We start from the raw sequence: 22081 nt of genomic DNA, 5'->3' as shown, positions 1-22081 counted from the left end.
GTCTTTACCTGCCCCACATCTGATGTCACACTGGATATCAGGTGTAGGGGCAGGTGCATGTAGCTTAGCCAGAACAATCTCGCATGCCAAATGAGGATGTATGGCATCTGCCCAACTGATCAGCAACACTTGCAAAATGCTGTTTCTTTGCTTCCAAACTGCATCATGGGTCACCTGGCATCACTGCGACATCATGTGAGTGACAAGTGGGCAGGGCTCTCTTGTCAAAAAACATGTCCCATGGAGGAAGTAAGGACCTGGTGTGCTCACTGGATCCAGGTCCCCACCCCTAATTGACCCCTCTAACCTCTATACCACACTTAGAGCTCGGTTGAGTTAGTTTTTCCCCACTGTGTTTCACAGCTCTTCCCCACCCACACGCACAACAACTGTTCACATCAGCACAGCTTTGTTAGTATCAGCTTCATTTCTGTACCCTCCAGGAGAGGTTGATGGGGTGAGGATATATGTGCCCTATGCAAAGCTGTTCACACCTTGACTAGAGATGACTTCAGAACGGCTTAGGGACTCCAATGGGTTTGAGAAACAACACATCAAGCAGTTGTATTTTCTAACAAAATACAAGATACATATGCCTTTTGGATAACATCAGGTGAACATTGATGTTTCTCAGCCCTCAGAAACACAAAGTAAACAGGAATGTGGACATGGCCTAATTAAGAAGCATATCACCACCAGGACTGGAAGCAGTAACCAGCCATCACGACTAGAAGTTGTTGACTGCCGCGTTCTCCATCAAAGTTGGTATCTGCTGCAGAGCTACATTTTCCCCCGAGTGGTTTAAGAATCAGTCTCTCTTCCCAGTGAACTCTATGAATTGTAATTAATAGGGAGTTTTCTAACAACTTTCAGTACCCTTAACAAGCTGCACTTCCCAGGATTGGGGGGGGGGGGGGGGGAGCGAGCCATGACTGCCTATGGTGATATGGTAGTCTTTTAAATGTAGAATGTGGATGGACCTACTTAACCTCTAAAGAAACATGCTTACTGTTGGAATTGGGGGGAGATGTTTTCACAACTTTTTCAAGAAGAAGAAAAGAAGTCTGCAAAGTGGTTGTGTAAATCTGGCCGTGATGTTGGGAAACAGGAAATCATCTGTCTTAGTGTTATTTCCAGTTGCTGAACTGAGGCTGAGAGAGAGCTGTGTGTGAAAGGGGATGCAGCAGAAATCCACACACACAGTGCTCTCATGATGACCCAACTGCATAACCCTTGCACTTCTTAACCATCATGTGGCTGGGCTGATGCTCCAGGCCCAAGTATGTCTCTGTCACTAGCAGCGGCGTAGCGTGGGTTGTCAGCACCCGGGGCATGGCAAGTAATTTGTGCCCCCTAACCTGGGGCAAGGCAAGTAATTTGCGCCCCCTAACCCGGGGCAAGGCAAGTAATTTGCGTCCCCTAAGCCCTAACCTGCCGCCGCTGCCAGCTTCTTCTTGCTGCTGCCTGGTCTGGTCTGGTGTGGTTCTCTCCCGCGCTCAGCGCTGCGCTGGGCAGCCGCTGCACTGTCCCTCCCCCAGATAGTTCCTCACTCTCTCTCCGCACCGCATGCCTGGCACCCACCCCCTCCACAGTGGGCGGCGACCCAGCGGCTCGGATCGGATTCGCACAGCCAGCACTGCAGTGAGAGAGAGTGAGTGAGCCAAGTAGGGGCAGAGAGCTGCGAGTGCGAGCGCGCCCCCCCAGATGTTGCGCCCAGTGAGGCCGGCCCCCCCTGCACCCCCCACGCTACGCCACTGGTCACTAGATGCCGAAGTGTCTTCTGTGGCTAGGAGTACTTTACCAGTTGCACTGGCTCCCGGTGGAGTATAGGGTCAGGTTCAAGGTGCTGGTCTTGACCTTTAAAGCTCTTTGTGGCTTAGGGCCCTCATATTTACGGGACCGCCTCTCCTGGTATGCCCCGCAGAGGAATTTAAGGTCCATGAATAACCAAAGTTTAGCGGTCTTGGGCCCTAAGGAAGTGATCTTCCACCAGGGCCAGGGCCTTTTCAGTGATGGCTCCGACCTGGTGGAATGCTCTGTCCCATGAGACTAGGGCCCTTCAGGATTTAACCTCCTTCCATCGGGCCTGTAAGACAGAGCTATTCCGCCTGGCCTTTAATTTGAATTCAGCCTGATCTTTTATTTCCCTTCTCTTCTCTCCCCCTACCCTTTTATGAAGATCACCCGCTCTGAGACCCCACAGCTAATTCTCCCCTGGCCTCCTCGCTGGCCCAAGTAGGACCAATTCAGCCAGCTAGCCCTGGGGATTATTCTAATGCTTATTTCCCCTAAATTGATTTCTGAATTTTGAATTTTATTGTTATGCATGTTTTTATACTGTATTTTATGCTGCTTTTACAATTAAGTGTTTTAAATTTGTTGTTAGCCACCCTGAGCACAGTTTTTGAACTGGGAAGGGTGGGGTATAAATAAAAAAATATTATTATTATTATTATTATTATTATTATTATTACCATCTTCATATAGGTTGCAACTATGACTACTCCTGGTCTGGGATACCCTGATCACTGTAGTCCATGCACTGGCCAAGTCTGGGTTGCTGTATGTTTTTCTATGTGGGGCTGCTCTTGGATTTGCCTTGGAAGCTCCAGCTGGTGCAGAATGTGGTGGCCAGACAGCTGACAGCTTCTGGCAGAGATCATGTAACACCATTGTTCCAACAGCTGCACTGGCTGACCATCTACTACTGAGCCAGATTCAGGGTTCTTGTATTAATTTGCAGAGCCCTGAACAACAACTTAGGTCAAGGGTATCTCAGGGATTGCCTGAAATCTTACATCCCAGCTCAGTCACTGAGACCATCTGAAGGAGCATTGCTGGTTGTTCCCCAAGTTGGTGAGATCTTAAGAGACTGGAGAACTGGGCCCAAACCAACAAAATGAATTTCAATAGGCTCTACACTTAGGCAGGAAAAACCAGCTTCACAAATACAGGATGGGGGACACCTGGATTGCCAACAGTATGTGTGAAAATGTTCTAGGGTAGCGGTTCTCAACTGTGGGTCCCCAGATGTTGTTGGACTACAGCTCCCATAATCCCTGGCCTTGCTAGCTAGGGGTGATGGGAGTTGTAGTTCAACAACATCTGGGGACCCACAGGTTGAGAAAGGCTGTTCTAGGGGGTCCTAGCAGACAACAACGTGAATCAACAGTGTGACACAGCAGCAAAAAAACCTGCATCAACAGAAGTACAGTCATACCTCGGGTTACAGACACTTCAGGTTATGTTTTTTCAGGTTACGGACACGCCGGAGCCGGGAAGTACCGGAACAGGTTACTGCCGGGTTTCAACGGGCGCGCATGCTCAGAAGCACTAAATCGCGCTTTGCGCATGCACAAAAGCGCCGAATCGCTACCCACGCATGCGCAGATGCGGCGCTGCGGGTTGTGAACGCTGCGGGTTGCGAACGTGCCTCCCGCATGGATCACGTTCACAACCCGAGTGTCCACTGTATAGTGTCCAGATCAAGGGAAGTAATATTAATGCCCAATTCTTCCTTGGTCAGACCATACCTGAAATACTGTGTCCAATTATGGAATCTGTGCAGAGGAAGGTGACAAAGGGTCTGGAAACCAGTACGTAAGAGGGACGTTTGAGGGAACTGGGTATCATATTGAGCAAAGAGTTGAGTGCAGGCTCATAGCCGGTCATTTTTTTACTGAGGGGCTTTCCTGTGGGGTGGTATAGATAGGGGACATGGGCAAGTCAATATAGAACAGCCGGAACCTCTATACATCTGAACATATTTAGGTAAATATTAATAAAATACATCTACTAGAGTAAATAAAAAAAATTGTAGAGTTGGAAAGGCCCTAAGGGTCATCTAGTCCAGCCCCCTGCAATGCAGGCATCACAACTGAAGAATCCCTGACAGATTACCATCCAGCCACTGCATTAAAACCTCCATGAAAGGAGTCTCCACCAGCTTCCAAGGGAGTTTGTACCGCTGTTGAACAGCTCTTACTGCCCAAAAGTTACTCTTGGTGTTCAGTTGGAATTTCCATTCTTATAATTTGAATCCTTATTCAGAAAAGTTGTCTCATAGCTAAATTTTGCATGGAGGTTCCTCAGATAAAGGAAACAGTTTTTTGTCTATGTTTGGATACATTTGGAAACTATTCTGAATCAAGACGGTGAACTAAACCTTTCAAAGCTGTATTGTTTTTAACCAAATTTAAGATATTGTAAGCAATTTTTGCATGATAGTCCCTGAGAAGAAGGAGCAGGTTTTGTCTGTGCTTGGATACAATTGGAAACCTTTCAAAACTGCACTAATTTTTAATCACTGATTTCAAAACTGAAATGCTTTCTTTTTCTTTTCTTTTCTTTTCTTTTCTTTCTTTTTTTGCTCCAAGATCTGACAATTTCTGAGCGGTTGTCATGGTTTGCACCAGAAATTCTTGCATCACACTAATTGAACACACTCACATGTGCACAACCTGTGACTCCTGGCTGAGAATTCAAAGCTACCAACCTGGAGGAGGTAGCTGAGTCAAGGTTTGATGCCGAAGTAACATAGTGCTCAAGTTGCATAATGCATAAAGTCGGCAACTTTTCAATTTAGAAAAAAAGGGCAAGTAAGAGGAGACATGACTGAGATGTATAAAATTAAACATGTCATGGGGCAAGTGGATGGAGAAAAGTCCCCCACCCACCCCCGCCCATAATACTAGACCTTGGGACTTTTATTTAAGCTGCAGGCTTAAATATTTCAAGACAGACAAAAGAAATTACTTCTTCAAATAGTGCATAGTTAAACAGTGGATTAGACAAACGTGTTTGCTAAGAGTCTCGCAGACCTGATCAGGAGAGCTTTAAACTGGATCTTGAGGGAGAGGGAGGCAACTTTACAGAACACCTGGTACTGGGGATAATCGCTTCATAGATGCACAGGAAACTGAGGTGGTGCTCCAGAAACCTGCTAAAGAGCAAGAAACTACAAGAAGGAAGTCGCTGGAGGGAACTACTCATGATTTCAGTTGTCTCTACACAAATGAGTATACTCCACAGAATATAGGAAACAAGCAAGATGAATTGGAACTTTTAATGCAGGATGGCAAGTATGACCTGGTAGGCATTACTGAAACCTGGTGGGATGAGACTCATGACTGGAATGTAGGAATTGAGGGGTATAACCTGTTCAAAAGGAATAGACCAAACTGAAAGGGAGGAGCAGCAGCATTATATGTAAAGGATGTGTACACTTGTGAAGAAATCCATGACTTGGAGCACAGAAAGTAAATTGAAACTAGGAGAGGGAAACAACAGTGACCTTAAGTGTGGCTGTCCGCCAGACTGATGACCTGGACGGCGCCTTCCTAGAGCAGATTACGAAACATTCAAAAAGGAGAGACAGAGTAGTCACGAGTGACTTCGACTCCCCCAGTATCTGTTGGAACTCAAACTCTGCCAAGAATGTAGCATCCTACAAATTGCTCCATTGGCTTCAAGTTACAAGAAAGGAGATTCCAGCCAAACATCAGGACAAACTATCTGACAGCAAGAGCTGTTCAACATTAGAATGGACCCCCTTTGAGAGGTTGTGGACTCTGCTTCCTTGGAGGTTTTTAAGCAGAGATTGGATGGCCATCTGTCATAGATGCTTTAGCTGAGATGCTTTAGATGCTTTAGCTGAGATTCCTGCATTTCAAGGGGTTGGACTAAGTGACCCTTCAGGTCCCTTCCAACTCTACGATTCTATTATTCTTGGAAGATAAGGCTGCCAGTGGCTGCTAACCATGGTGACTATATTTTACCTGCACTGTTGGAAGCAATATACTGGGGAGCACAAGTGGTGTTGTGTTCAGCTTCTGTCTGCAGGCTACCTATGGGTATCTGGCTGGCCACTGTGAGAACAGAGTTTGGGCCTGATCCAGCAGGACTCCTATGTTCTTACATTCAAGTGGAGTATGATGCAGCAGGCTTGACAGGACACACTTCTGACTGATTGACAAAACTGGCTTGTGGGGTTTGTTGAGAAGTCCTTGAACCCTCTGTTCAAGACAATGTGTAACAAGAAGAGATGAATCTGGCAGAAAACAAACCTTTGGTAAGGAACGAAGGTGGTAAAATCCATGGGGGCAGGGAGCTGATAGCAAGGTCAGTCACCACACCACAACAAATAAATCAACTTTGGGACACAAGGCAGCTGGAACTGTTCCTAGCACCCAGTATGGGCCTGGATAAGGCATGTTTTTTCAGACCAAACGCAGCCCTTGAGCCTTGTAATTGGGCCCTGCTGGGTGCCTAACAAGCTCTATATGTAGTCCTAGACAGGCACCAAGACCAGGAGGGCTGTGGGCATTGATTCACATGTAATAAATAAATTCACAGCTCGGAGAACTGTTTTTGGTTGACATGTTCTTTCAGGCCTGCCCTGAATAAAAGGCAAATAGTGAAAGCAAAGCGAGAAGATAGAAGGGACCCTTCTCTTCACTATCACAAAGCTTCAAGCGATTTGGTATTTATCTTCCAAGCTCAAGTTTTCTCTCTGTTTACATCACAAACCTTTGGAACTGACTGCCCCAGGATAGAACAGAGAGCAACAACATTATCCTAATAGTCTTCTTCTCCTTGTGGCTGGTAGAAAAGTAAATCAATAACACGCCAGCAGTGGATTTTGAGTACCTTATTCCCCACCCCACATTATTTCATATCAACCAGAGATCATTTAAATAAACAAACAAATGAACCAACAAACAACTTTGGTAAATAAGTCCCATTGCATTTATGGAAACTTCAAGATGAGGGCAGAGAATGTTTCTCTGAATTGATTTGATTTTAAATTGATTTGGCCAGTCCTCATTTATTTAAAAATACAACCCCCCTCTGTTTACAATCCAGAGCAATTTTAATTTGTTAACCCTATTGTTTGCTCCAGGTAATTATTATTTTTAAAAAAGAAGACTATCTTATTCCCTATGCTGCTGTTAGTCTGGAATTAGTCTGAAAAAGAATTCCTTTTCATGCAGAATGATTTCGTCTATTTGTGGGTGTGGGACTTCTAAAAAATCCCGTGATTGCAAAATATGCAGTTAGTCTTTTGTTTAGTCTTGCCTGCCATTCATCTTTATTTTGCCTCCCTCCTGCCTGCCCTGAAAAGCATCTAAGAGACAATAACTGGAAGAAAACTGAAGGTAACTTAAATCCCCTTAAAGGCCCAAGGAACCTGACTTTAGTGTACAGCTGTCTGCTCCCTTACTGTTGAATTGGTTTGTGTTAGGACCCAGGAGAGAGCGTGGCTCTAGGAGGAAACCAGTAAACCCTGCCAAGAGACTTACATGGTCCCTTTCCCAAATATAGTAAAGTTTTGGGTCTGGAGGCAGATGGGTGACTAAGGGAAGACAGAGAAACCAATGTTAAATCTGCCCGCAAAAAAACCATTTGTGCTACGCAGTGGATAATGCTTGATTTGACAAGGCCAAATGCCTGGAAAAGAGCTTTCTGAAGGCAACAGGAAGCAGGCCACTATTAGTTAAGAAAAGGTTTTTAAAACTATAGGGGGGAGGGGAGGGCTAAATTCATTATACCTTTGCAGCATAGTATAAGTCTTATAACATTATGAATGGTGTAGCTGGAAATGTATTTTCCTCCTCTCTCTCATATTTCTAACTTGAAGTCACACACTGATGCTGATTGACTATAGGCTCGGGACTAACAAAAGGAAGCATTTCTTCACATGCTAGGCCATTAACCTATGGAACTTACTGCCACGAGGTATTGTGGTGGCCACCAACTTGGGTTGCTGTTCTGAAAAAGCTTAGATAAATGGAATCCAGGTCTATCCATAATTATGAATTAGGGCTGCTACTCAGTTAAAGGCATACGCCACTCCAAGCACTTTTTTCTCAACAACCTGTGGGATTGGGAAAAGGCTCACTATCCCTATTTTAAAAGATGCAGATATATATAACAGGCATCATCTTAGAAGAGGCTTACTTCCTACGTATGAAAGAAGAGGAAATGCCTCTATTGTGGTTTTCGTCACCTGCAGTTTCTGTAAGCACATTTGTTAAAAATTGTGCATATGTACCTGCGCTTGATTTTACTCGGAGCCCTTTCAGACAATTAAATTCTCATTGATTACTCTCTAGAGACAATGAACTGATGGAATGTTTCACATAGCTAAACTGCCACCAGAATCTTCAGCTATAGAGGCAGGCAGCCTCCAAAGGCCAGAGACTAGAGCATCCAGCTAGCAACTTTTAGAAGAAAAAAAAGCTAAACAAGGTGGCCTTTGGAGTAAGTGATTCCAGAGCAAGGCCCTTCTTTTGCAAATCCCAGAACAGTTGCAAACAAAGAAGAATAAAACCTGGCACTACAAAATTAGCAGTGCAATCCAGTATATTTCTTCTCAGATGTCACGGAGTTCAATTGTACTTACTCCCGGGTTTGTAGGCCAAGGCAATTTAAACACTTGTGGCAATTTAACTCTCCTCTTCATGGCATAGCAGGGAGAGGTAGCCTCGTTTATCTATCAAGGGTTGACACTGCCAATTTTAAATGAGTCAATGGATTACACTAAAGACTCGCACTGTGCATTGGTGTGAGATGTACACTCACAGATAGATTGAAGCAAACACTTGCCTCAGTATACAGTGACATTTGCAGTTACTGTGCATCAGACATGAAACATAACTTGTTAGAAGCAGCTGTTTCCCCATAGCCCCCCCCCCCACAGCTCACAGATCTGCTTCTGAAAAAAAGAATGACACTGGGTTCACAACACACAATGAAGAGTGGGGGCATTTGTCTGAATCTACAGGCTCTCCTTATCAAACAGTAAAGGTAAAGGGACCCCTGACCATTAGGTCCAGTCACGGACAACTCATCTCAATTTACTGGCCGAGGGAACCGGCGTGTAGCTTCCGGGTCATGTGGCCAGCATGACTAAGCTGCTTCTGGAGAACCAAAGCAGCGCACGGAAATGCCGTTTACCTTCCCTCCAGAGAAGGTACTTGCACTTTGACATGCTTTTGAACTGCTAGGTTGACAGAAGCGGGGACCGAACAATGGGAGCTCACCCCATCACGGGGATTTGAACCTCCGACCTTCTGATCGGCAAGCCGCGTCCCTCCTTATCAAATACATATGTGCAAATCTCTCGCCTACCCTCCAGGTCATATCTTTTTAGGTATTGCTTAAGGCTGTAATCCTATGTACACTTACTAAGGAGTAAGCCCCAGTGAATTCAACAGGACCTCCTCCTATTCTGAGTGAATCTGGATAGGATGAGGCAGTGAGGATTTTCCTGCCAACTGAACTTTGCACAAATTTTTGGTGGAATTTCAGTAAGCTTGTCTTGTGCTGGCATCAGAAAGCAGGAGTGTTAATCAGAGGCACTATTTGGGTCAGATTACAAGGGGCAGGTTTGGGAATCCCCAACTGCAGGACGGTCCCAAACGATTCTGTAGCAGCAATTGCTGCAACATCTTCCTTAAAATTTCAAAAAAGCATTTTACAACATAGGCATGCTACTCCTGAATAAAGTTCCAGAAAATACCTAGAGGCCGGCCACATAGGTCAAAGAAAAAGTGAGCTTGTGCCTTGAACACAGGGTATTCAGGAATTAACCAGTGAAGATTTCCCACCGCTACCCTCAGCAGCATGGAAAAAAGCATGATCACTGTTTATCCCTTGCAAACAAGGATGATGCAGAGGGCAGTAAACAAACTGGCAACTCTCGCACCCACTCATCTCCTTCTCTCCACCCCCATTCTGAAATGGAAACCAAGACCTGCCAGCAAATGGGTACAGTGAGTCAGGCCTGGTGTACTTATGATTTCCAGCCAAGATAATGTATCTGAAGCATCCCTGCCAGAGCTGGCTTACCTGCCATGTAGGGAGAAAGCAGCACTGGCAACCATATTTGGCTAATTGTTTTGAGTCTTCAGTTCATGCTAATGCACACTGTGTACTTTTGCTTCTGGCCTGACCAGCACCCTTTGTGATCAAAGGATGACTGTGATCAGAAGATCTATACAAGATCTCAAAGTAGCTGTTTTACTACAAAGGAATTTCAGAAATAGACTGGAAAGAGAAGCTGCTGAATTACAACTCATTACCAAACTTAAAACAATGGAGAGACCTGGTCTGAACAGAGGCATCGGATTCTTATCTCATTATACATGACTAAGCCATTTCTCACCTTCTCACCCCTTGCCTTTTCCTGTAAGACCTATTACAGTCGTTAAGAGTTGTCAACAGGCTCATCTCAGCTATCTGCCAATCTCCGATTCCCACCACCCTTCTAAGTAATACCCCTCCCCACCTTCTCAATATATAGAAGGATCTGGCAACTTCTGTTTCAGTGTATCTGAAGAAGTGTGCATGCACACGAAAGCTTATACCAAGAACTAACTTAGTTGGTCTTTAAGGTGCTACAGGAAGGAATTTTTTTATTTCGACTATGGCAGACCAACACGGCTACCCATCTGTAACTGTGATCAGAAGGCATTCTAGCAGCCTCTGTAGCCTCCTCCTGGGGCATCTTTGATGCCTGCACAGTTTGTAAGGACTGCTAGCAAGAGGTGCTTGCTGGAAGCACTACAAGAGCCTAGGCCAGCCATCTCTTTGTGTTCAGTCTTCTTCTTCCTGGGTGATCACTCATACCCAAGTAAGATTGTTTTCCATGAACATGGTCTTAACAGTGAATCCGTAAGTGACTGTGGAGGCCAATTCTGGATCCACATGTCCTTCCACAGTGGGGACATAGGTTTCCAGGCGGAAGCTGATCACGGTGAGGGTTTGCCAAACGTGCCTTCCTCTTAGCTCATTTCTCCCTTTCATCCTGAGTTCGAGCATCTTCAAAGTCCACGACACCTTCCGTAAAGGCTGTTCTCCAACTGGAGTGCTCACAGATCAGTGTTTCCCAGGTGTCAGTGTTTATACTAGATTTTTTTTTAGATTTGCCTTGAGAGAGTCTTTAAACCTCCTTTGTTGACCACCAGGAATTATTTTTTCCATTTTTAAGTTTGGAATAGAGTAGTTGCTTTGGAAGACAATAATCAGACATCCAAACAGCATGACCAGTCCAACAAAGTTGATGCTGAAGAATCATTGCTTCGACACTGCTGATCTTTGCTTCTTCCAGTACACTTAATGTGTATGCATAGATTTAGAATCTATACCAGTGGAGGCTGGCCCCCTAGGACAAATGGGGCACTGCCCTACCAACCTCCGTCTATCCTCAGCCAGAGCCTGCCTGTCTGCCTTCTTACTTAACAAGCAGTCCAAGGGGTGACACAGCCTATCAGCTTCCTCTTCCTTAGTCTCAGCAGTGCTCTGGTAGAATTCAGAATGGAAGATGGGGAGAAAACTGAAACTGATGGACTCTGCTTCTCATTTGCTGTGACTCTACTTACTGTTTGGGCTTCCTGCCTTCCACTCCACCAGTCCCAATGGGCACCACCCATGAAGAAAGTTGGGGTTTCCTCCCTGCCCCAGGTAAGAGCTCATAGGCTTCTTACAGCTGTGCAACAGGAAAATATTCAGCAATTGTTTTTCTTAGGAAGGTAATGCCCTGATAGGTAAGCATTTCCCCCTTTACATGCTGTCTCTTAATATTGTTTTATAGGTACAGAATACCTAACTACTTTATGCCTGTTAGAAGAAGGATCATGTAGCAGCCTGCTTGCATAGAACTTACAACCTTTGCGTTGGCTTCTGCTGTTGTCCCTTTAATTACTGGGCTGGCCCTTCCATGAGGCAACATGCTGTAGCTGCCTCAGGTGGCAAATTTCAAGGGGTGGAAAGTGGTTAGAAATGTGTGCCCTGGTTCTGCTCTGCAGCCCATAAGCTTGCTTGCTGTCCAAGGGTGCGGTAGAGGACTTCGTTCAATCACCAATTGTGGAGTAAGATTCAACTACCAGTCTAATCAGATTTTGTGCACGGCATGGGAAATGCACCATCTTGCCCATTACCTCAGGCAGCAAAATGGCTTGGGCCACTCCTGAGGTCTTTGAGCTACAGGTAGTCATGTTGAATCCCACTGCGGATGATTTCTGCAGATCAACCATCTGTTCTTCCTTGCAAGCTAAGGTTGGTTTTCAACAGCAAGAGACAAGAACAGGCCAGACTTTATTTTCTGGCCAGCTGGCAGCCCCACAACAGATAGGTACATGGTGAGAAGCCAGTATTTGTAAGTTGCGTTCAGTTTACTTTTTGTAAAATAAAAAAAGTGAGCAACTTCAATTAGAAAAAATAAGAATAAGAGAGTGCTGGGCTTGTTCTGGGAGACCAGGGTTTGAATTCCCACTCATTCACGAAGCTCACTGAATGATCTTACACCAGTCACAGTCTCTCAGCCTAACCTACCTCATAGGGTTGTTGTGAAGATAAAATGGGGAGGAAGAGAACCATGTATGCCACCTTAAGCTCCCTGAAGGGAAGGTGAGGTATAAATGTGATATTAAAATAAGCAACACAAGAAAATGAAAACTTTCCTCTCTGGCTCAAGGTACGATTTCAGCCAGGGATGGGTCATTCTTTGCCCTCCAAGTGTTGTTGGGAACCAACTCCTATCAGCCCCCCAGCCAGCATTGCCAATGGCCAGGGATGATGGGGACTGTAGTCCCACAACAGAAGAGTCACACATTCTGTATCCCTGCATTAAATGAGTCTATATAGGAGGCTGCTAATCATACCATTCGTTCATCTAGCCCAGAATTCTCAACACTGACTGACAGTGGCTCTGTATGGTTTCAGGCAGGAGTCTCAATCAGTCCTACCTGGAGATTCAACCTGGGACCATCTGCATGCAAAGCCGGTGCTGTACCACTGAGCTACAGCACTCAAATTTAGAAAAGGGGACAGTGAGAACTGTAGTTTGCAGCGTTGCTTAGCGCCAAATGGTCCTGTGCCAATAGAAACCAGGATCTGATGCTTACTTGTAACACATCTAAAAGGCTAAGCTAAACTTTAACCAAGCCCCTTGTTCTCTCCCTCCTGCCTTCAGCAGACTAGAGGCAGATCTCCGCTTTCAGCACCCCAAGCCCTTATCAAAAGCTGCCTTTCCATTTCCTTCCCCAGTGACTAGCCAGGCCACAGTTACCTTCTGATGCCAGTCTGTTCTTGTTTGTATGCAATTAGTTCTGCTGGCTTTATTATCATGACCAGCCAGAGTTTGCAAGGGGGCAGGGAGGAAACACTGAGGAGAAGGCACAAGTATTTAAAGAGATTGTGCCAAGCACTTGTGTCTTTTACAACTATACAACAACCTGAAATCCTAACAGGTACTATTTTATGTAACGGTGATGGGTTGAGTGTCCCCAGGGCTTTTTTCCAGCCAGAACTCACTGGAACTCAGTTCTGACACACCCCAGGTGGGTGCCATTGCCCTTCTAAGAGAACAAGGGAGGTGTTTGTGGTGAGTTCCGGCACCTCTTTTTCTAGAAAAATAGCACTGAGTGTCCCCATCCTTGTGCAGCTGTTTCAAGGCACAGGGGTGTGTGTGTGTGTGTGTGTGTGTGTGTGTGTGTGTGTGTGTTTCTAAGTGCAATCCTAGCTTGAGTGCATTTTAATTAAATAAAAGGGTTTTAAGGAAATTGCTAAATGTTATTCTTCAAAAGCTGTTTATTCTCCTTAATTTCTGCTGGTAGCTTTGAAACTTCTTGATTCTGTACCCTAACTAGCATGAGTTCATAACAAGAGCAGATACAGTGGTACCTCGGGTTACATACGCTTCAGGTTACAGACTCCACTAACCCAGAAATAGTACCTCGGGTTAAGAACTTTGCTTCAGGATGAGAACAGAAATTGTGCTCCGGCAGCGCGGCAGCAGCAGGAAGCCCCACTAGCTAAAGTGGTGCTTCAGGGTAAGAACAGTTTCAGGTTAAGAACGGACCTCCGGAATGAATTAAGTACTTAACCTGAGGTACCACTGTAATCAGAAGCAAGTCATGCTGGATGGCAAAGGTCAGGCAGGGGGGCGTGGCTTGGCCAAAATAGCTCAGACAGTAAGAGCATGAGGCTCTTAATCTCAGGGCTGTGAGTTCCAGCCCCACATTGGGCAAAAGATTCCTGCATTGCACAGGGGTTGAACTAGAGGCCCCCAGTGGCCCCTTCCAACTCTACAATTCTATGATTCTATGAAATGGTGGCATAGACTATAGGGAAAGCCATACTAAACAGTGGTGTGCAGTCATTGGGCAAGAGGGGCTTAATGTTTCCCTGGTGCCTCCTTCCCAAGGCTTCTTCCCTGCTTAGAGAAGGAGGAGCAATGCTCAAGGGAACAACGTCATCCTCCCCCCCCCAAAAAAAAACTCCTTTGCAAGCTAGTGCCTCTGGCCCTAACTGTTCCCCTATGAAAAATGTCACCGCACGCCACCGATACATACTTATAAATATAAATATCACACAGGTGAAGATATAGAGACATTCATTCCGAAATGTCACTTAAAGCACACACACACACCCCGCTGCCTCCATCCTGTATTTGTAAATTGAATGAAAAATGCACACTGTTGAAAATGTGTGTTCTGAGTATAAAACGACTATTCTATTTCACTTTTTATACCGCATTAATGATGTTCACAAAAGTTTCATGATCTGTGTTAACATGCTTCATCAGAAGTAAGTCCTACCATTCAGAGGGAGTTTACTTCCTGGTAAATCAAATGCTGCTAATAAAGATGGCTAACTTCCTTCCTTCCTTTCTTTTTCTTTTCTTCTTTTCTTTTTTTTAAGGGCCCTGCCCTTTAATGACAGCCTGACATGCAGAAATGTAACAGGTGAGGCATTTCCCTGCCATTGAGATGAAGTGGTGGAAGATGGTCCACGGGTTTAATTGCTCCATCTTGGGCTAGTCTTAGAGCATGGGTAGGCAAACTAAAGCCCGGCGGCCGGATCCGGCCCAATTGCCTTCTAAATTCGGCCCGCAGACGGTCCAGGAATCAGCGTGTTTTTACATGAGTAGAATGTGTCCTTTCATTTAAAATGCATCTCTGGGTCATTTGTGGGGCATAGGAATTCATTCTTTTTTTCTTTTTCAAAATATAGTCCCCCCCCCCCCACAAGGTCTGAGGGACAGTGGACCAGCCCCCTGCTGAAAAACTTTGCTGATCCCTGTCTTAGAGCACCCAGGGTCTGGCAACTTCAGACATAGCCTGTTCCCTTTTTGTCATGTTAATTTTGACAAACCTGAGCTTTTCCCATTCGTTTTTGATGTCTCACCTGGCACAAGAACAAATGGGCAGGCCTTGCCTGTCATCAGCAGTCCTCTGTCTTCGATCTTCAAGAAAACCAAAAGATGTTTGAGAGTGCTGGGGAAATGCTTTAAAATGTTTGAAAAGTCTAAAAAGGATGCGTGCATGAAGACAGCCAACTATACCCCAGAAATACTCACATGTGACTGTCTCATCTCTGAATCCATTCCACAGCAGGTTGCCTCTAAGGAATGACCAGTGGAACATGAAAAAGAGGCTCTCTCTTTTTCATCTAAACTGGTTAACAGCCAAGCAGCTTCTGTTATCACCTAAGGATGCAAATTCTACCATGGAGCGTATCCCTGGGCAACTGTTCCCATGGAAACCTGGTCTCACATCACAAAGCCAGTTCAAAGGTCCAGACAATAGGTCTCCCGAGGAAACTATGGTTGGTATCTGCTGCTGACTACTCAAGTGTAAATTGACAATAACTGTGCTTGCTTTCATGAGGCAACTCTGGATCAGCCTGAGAGTGGATTATTATAGCTGTACACTTGTGTAAACGAGAGACTGTTGAACTTGAGATGCTTATCTCAATGCTCCCAGCTAAGAGGTCCAGCTGTGTAACTTGATGCGTGCTCAGCCAGCCAGCCAAATAAAGGTCACCAGTGAAACTAACACCGCTTCTCCTGTTCTAATCATATATTGAGCAGTCTTGGTTGCAGGCAAACCAACCAAGCGTCAAGTTGCATCTAAGTTACTAATAAATGTAATGTAACATACTACTTTAGTGCACCACAGTTAGGCTTGGGGAAGAAATTAGTTTGGTTTACAATTTAATGTGAGCCTACATCCAAATCCAGGGTACACCTGCATCAGCTCAACCAGACATCTTCACTGCCCCTGCTACAACAAAGCATGTCTCTCCCATTTCGGTCTCTACAGCCACAGCAGGCGCTGTAACTCTCCAACGGTTCGACTTCAGCCCCGAAGTTGTGCTCTTCCACTGTCTCCAGAGACAGGTGGATGCCAATCAACTTTTAAACTGAAAAAAACTATCCTTCCAAAATCACATTTCTGGGCCTTTCTGCATGCAGTAAGTAAACAGTTATATGATGTAATGTTTTTCAAAAAGAATTTTTAGCTGCTTGTATGCACCTTTGGCCATATGTTGCTGATATTGGAGACGGGGTGTGTGAGAGTGTGTGTGTGTGTGTGTTTTTCCTTCCCACACTAATGGTGGATTGTGCCTGAATTGAGAAAAGTTGTGTGGCTGTTGTCACATCCCTTAGGTACCTTTCTTGTTCCTCCAGCCAGGAAAGGTTTGTGTTATGAATATGCACATTTGAGTTAGCATTTTCAGAGCTTTTTTCTATTTCATTTTTCATTTAATGCCTGCTGTTCAAGAATTCTAATCTTGTGGGAGTTTAGGATATCAGAAGGGAAATTACGGTATGCGCCTGCCTGACCTATGGCAAACCTGGTTATTTGTAATGTAATTTTGTCTGCAGTTAACAACAGCTATCATGAGCAGTACTTTGACCTAATACCATCATCTCTGTCTGCTACATCTCTCCTCTGGAATGAGCTTGCAAAATGACAGCCCACATGAGTGAGAGGGAGGTTGCAAGAAATAGACACTCCCAAAACACACCCACCAATCTTCAATCCCTACACACAAAAAGCAGGACAATGTTTGTATACATGTCACACAAATGAAAAATAGTGAGGATCCATTCCAACAAAGGTCAGTAGAAAATAAAGCAGGGGTGCTTTTTTTAGTACATTATTCTGGAACAGAAGCTGACTAATGATTACATAGTCTGGTAGCATGTCACTATTATTATTTTTAAAAAGACCCCAACAACTATACCATTACAAATTTCAATTTTGTGATACTACAAAAATGTGTAACAAAAATGGTTGCATTAGGGGAAGTGTGCATTAAAACTTCACGTATTACTGAAAATACCCAAAAATGTTTTTATTAGGATGAATTAGCATTAAGATGAAATCAAATTTTGGAGAGGACTCCTTGTTAAAAACTTGCAAACTGATGAGGAAATGTGAACAACTGAAATTGGGGGGAAATCAAGGAATGGAGAGAACTCAAAATCAAAATTTCCAAGCTACAGCATGAAGCAGTCTTCAAAAATTGCTAGTGACAAAACTTCTTTAAAAGTATTGTCACTGTGCTCATGAGGTCTGGAATCATTTTTTTAAAAAAATATTGAAAGTGCCATGAACACCACCTGGAACATGTATGTATTGTAAATGGCTCAGAAACTTTGGCTGGTCCAGACTTTAAACTGGGAGGACTGAGCACACAACATTACATCTGTACTTTGCCAGCTGCCGGACTCCCAGTCTGATCCTAGGCCAAATTTAAAGAGATGGCTTGGAACCAGGGTACCTAAAATAACACCTTCTCACTGGCAGGGCCTATCCCAAGTCACAATGCGGCTTTAGAGCTCAGAGGTCAACCGTCAAGATTTCTTAGATGAAAATAGGTGCATCCCATTCCATAATGATAATTTTACTATTTATAACCCATACATCTTACTGGATTACTGGCTTGCCCCAGCCACTCTGGGCAGCTTCCAACATACATAAAACACAATAAAACATTTTTTAAAAAATTAAAAAACCCAACCCTTCCCTTTACAGGATTGCCCTCAGACAGCTTGGGGGTCAAATAACTCCATACCCTCCAACATTTCTCCAATGAAAATAGGGACATCCTAAGGGACGCAGGTGGCGCTGTGGGTTAAACCACAGAGCCTAGGACTTGCCGATCAGAAGGTCAGTGGTTCGAATCCCCACGATGGGGTGAGCTCCTGTTGCTCGGTCCCAGCTCCTGCCAACCTAGCAGTTCGAAAGCACATCAAAGTGCAAGTAGATAAATAGGTACCACTCCGGCGGGAAGGTAAACTGCATTTCTGTGCGCTGCTCTGGTTTGCCAGAAGCGGCTTGGTCATGCTGGCCACATGACCCGGAAGCTGCACGCCGGCTCCCTCGGCCAATAAAGTGAGATGAGCACCGCAACCCCAGAGTTGGTCACGACTGGACCTAATGGTCAGGGGTCCCTTTACCTTAAGGGAAAGTGGGACATTATGGGATCAAATCAGAAACCAGGACGGCTTCTCTAAATCAGGAATGTCCCTGCAAAATAGGGACAGTTTGGAGGGTCTGTCAACATGATTTACTCATAGCTGCAGGAGAAAAGGTAAGATGCCCCTTGTTCATCACCTTCACAGACCTGATAAAGGCCTTTGACCCTGTCAGCTGAAAAGGACTCTTCACACCGCTCAGCAGTTTAGGATGCCCACCTAAGCTCCACAAGATTATTGTGTCCTTCCATGGAAACATGCATGGCACCATCCAGTATGATGGTTCATCCTCAGGTGCCTTCCGTATAAAGAGCAATGTGAAACAGGGCTATGTTCTCATCCCAATTCTCTTTAGCATATTCTTGCCCCTATTGGTCTCCTGTGCCTTCACCTCAACTGAAGACGGTGTGGATTTCCATTCAAGGGGCAACTGGGATCTTGAACAGAACAGAACAACCTGGGATGTCTCCATGCTAAGATAAAAGTATGTCAGGTTCTTATCACATGGCAGGACAGAGTCTCAAACAAATATGTGCTCTTCCAAGTCCACATTCCCAACATGCTCCCACTTCTGTCTCAGCAAGGTCTATGCTGGCTTGATCATGTACACAGAATGGAAGATGGCAGAATCCCAAGGATGTGCTTTGTGGAGAGCTGACATCAGACACCAGGCCCATTGGCAGACCAACTCTACATTATAAAGTTGTCTGCAACATGACATGAAGCCTGGTAACATTAAACATCCCCCCTCTCCACTGTGTAGGAGTCACTTGCAGAAGACTGCTGTGCCAGGAGACAGACAGTCAGGCCTTGTATCCACAGAAGTGATCAGAGGAGAAATGACCGCTAGGTGGAGCACAGAGAGAAGAAAAGCCATGGTGCATCTGTAACAGCAAAACTGGATGCTTTCATCTGTCCCAGCTGCAATAAAATGTGTCTCTCCCATACTGGTCTCTACAGCCACAGCAGGTGCTGTAATTCTCCAACCACCTCAGATGGCACACTCTTCCATTGCCTCTTGAAACAAACAGATGCAAACACCTTGCCCAAACCTAAGGATGCTCTTCAGAAGTGCTGTTGCATGTGGCCCCTGCCAAATGAAGTAAGGTAGGTAACATGTAGGGCATGTAGGGTGTGGAACCTTTTCCAACCCAAGAGACAGCTGCCCTTGTGGGCATCCATCTGGGAGCCAGATACCAATGATGGACATAGCCAGAAGCAGAAATACACAGTATAATGGATGTGACTCTTTCCTTTGCACCGTAGGCTAAATTCCAGCCATGAAAAGCCAGATCTTTCTACATACTCGCACCCACACAGAATCACAGAGTTGTAGAATTGCAGAGTTGGAAAGGATCCCAAGGGTCATCTGGTCCATCATTTATTTTGTTATCACCACGTTGGGCATTGCTTTCCTTTTTTGGTGAAGACAGAGGCAAAGTAGGTGTTGAGTAGTTCCACCCAGTAGCATTTCTCCATCTTCTAGACACAGAGGATCTACTACTTGCTTGTTCTTCCTCTTGCTTTGAACACAGCCAAAGACACCTTTTATTACTGTATTATTATTATTAACCTCTCTTGCAAGCCTGAGCTCATTCTGAATTTTTGCCTGCCTGACCTTCTCCCTGCAACTGCTGGCTACTTGTGTATACTTCTCCTTTGTGATTTCCCCTTTCTTCCATTTATTATATACACCCTTCTTAAATTTCAGCTCATTTGTAAGCTCCTTATGCAACCAAACTGGTTTCTTTAGAGGCCTCTTACTTTTCTTTCTTTCACAAGCATTTAGCAATACAAATGTTAAAAATAACAGTTAATAAGAAAATAAACAGTTAAGCAAGCATATTAATAACAATAAAACAAGATATTGGATGTTCATTTGCATGCTACCTTTTACAACCAGTTATTGTTAGGGGTGTCAGGTAAGGAGTATCCGAAACACTGAGATTTCATGTTCCAAAGATCTAGGGGCGGCTACTGGTGATGTCACAGAGGCAGGCCCTAGTGATGTCACTGGAGACAGAGGTTAATTGGGAGAGGGGAAAGAAGAAGTGCAGGGGGGACCTCCTCCCCACCAATTATCTATGTTATAATTTGCAGCTATAGCTATAGCTCTTTTCCCCAAATTAACTGCAAGGGCTGGTTTGCATGTAAAGCCTGTCTCTGGCTTGCTCCTTTAGTGCTTCATTAAATGCTGTACAGAAGCCGGAGAGGACCAAAACATTGCCTTTTGAGCTGTGTTTACCAGCATACTGCTCATTCACATTTCAAGCCCAGTTTAAAATAAACCATGGTTTAATGTGACACCATTATTGGCTTCTGATTTTAGTCTGGAGTTTAGCCAAAGTGTGAGTCTGCTTCCTGTCTAATGCAGAACTCATTTCCCAGCAGATTTTAATGCATCTAAATTGTTTCCCATAAAGTGCGCTGTGCTCAACCCTGCATGGGCACACACACATAGTTTAAATATACACCAGTTCTGTGTGAGAGAAAGTGGCAACCCCACCAAGGTCACCCACCTGTGTAGGGACTTCATTTTGCTTTTCAAAGTACTTTCCTTGGAAGATTTATAGCGAAACGCTGTAAGCAAGGGGTGGCAACCTTTTAATCTCTCAGAGCCCACATTACCTTGTGGGGTGATATATCAGCTGCATACTGGCGTTCTGTGGTGCTGAAGACAGTATTGGGCGGGCGAGATCCAGGAGGGGGGGCACCTCTCTTCTCTCATTCTTCCTGACACCTGTCTCTTTCTGACAACCCTTTCTCTTCCTCTCTCAGTCCCTCCTTGCCCAACACTCTGCTGGGAGAAGGAAAGATTGTTTTTGCAAAAGTCTGACACAATTCCTTTCAAAGAGCTTTTGGCATGAGAGCCACCCCCGCTGTAATCACTATACTACACCACAGTCTTCCACTATTTTTTGTTTACCCCCTCTTCTCACTGCCTTCAGCACAGCAGACTTTATCTAGGACACAACTTTAATCTGCTCAAATCCCTCACAGTTAACTAGTTTTATAGCACTCTCATCTTCTAGCTTTTCTGATTTTACCACCTTTCTCCAGTGCCAGACTAGTCTAGTTTGCAGGGTTGGCTCAATACATTTCACCCCTGTAGGCAAAATTCCCCCACCCATGCCCCTGCCCCAATGATACCCACAGATTTGGGCCCCTGTCCTTGTTGGCATACACCCAAGGAAACCAGGGCAATTGGCAGGCCCCCAGCTGGCTCCAGCCCACCGGCCGGTGTGCCAGGCAAACTCCGGTCCTTGGTGCAACATGAATCTGCGGCTCAGGCTTCAGAAGACTGAGCACACAATTCAGCAGAACAAACACTGCGCAAACAGAAGTGGCATGAGAGGCTGTGTGTGCATATTTACAAACAGGTTTATTCAGGGTAGATCAGGACAAAAGGAAAACATGTCTGATCTCCTTCGTGTCCAAAGCAAAACAGAAAGCTATACAGTGGTACCTCGGGTTAAGTACTTAATTTGTTCCGGATGTCCGTTCTGTTATGTACTGAAGTTCTCACCCTGGGCCAGCAGGGGGATACTGTAGATAGTTTTCACTCAGGTCAACATATGCAAATAAGGGATTGAAAGTGACATTCAGTGATTGGATAGTTACAGAAAGTGGTTACTGTTGCGTTCTAGCGGAGCTCTATATAAGCAGGCTGGCTGAACCCTTCAGTTCAGTTCTGTTCTGTTCTGTTCTGACCTGTGAATAAACAAGAGCTGTTTGAAGAATTGCTGTGTCGTCTGATATGTTCACCCACAACTTAACACGTTCTTAACCTGAAACTGTTCTTAACCT

General features: G+C 44.9%; 1 protein-coding gene across 2 annotated transcripts in view; it reads right to left on the bottom strand.

Moving 5' to 3' along the window:
• XKRX (XK related X-linked) overlaps nucleotides 1-15503 on the bottom strand; it is a 43654-nt gene extending 28151 nt beyond the window's left edge. The window contains exons 1-2 of one of the 2 annotated variants that reach the window (XM_080990498.1): nucleotides 15365-15477; nucleotides 15193-15250 (exon numbers count right to left, since the gene is read on the bottom strand). The gene's annotated coding sequence lies outside the window, so the exon portion shown is untranslated. Of the gene's footprint in view, nucleotides 1-15192; nucleotides 15251-15364 lie in introns of both variants that reach the window. The other variant, XM_080990497.1, reaches the window with a different exon arrangement.
• Between the last annotated feature and the right edge of the window lie 6578 nt (nucleotides 15504-22081).

Source organism: Podarcis pityusensis, assembly GCF_964106645.2.
Source record: "Podarcis pityusensis genome assembly, chromosome: Z".
Classification (NCBI taxonomy): domain Eukaryota; kingdom Metazoa; phylum Chordata; class Lepidosauria; order Squamata; family Lacertidae; genus Podarcis; species Podarcis pityusensis.
The sequence above is the reverse complement of the archived record's forward strand: the minus strand, read 5'-3'. Positions and strand labels throughout refer to the sequence as shown.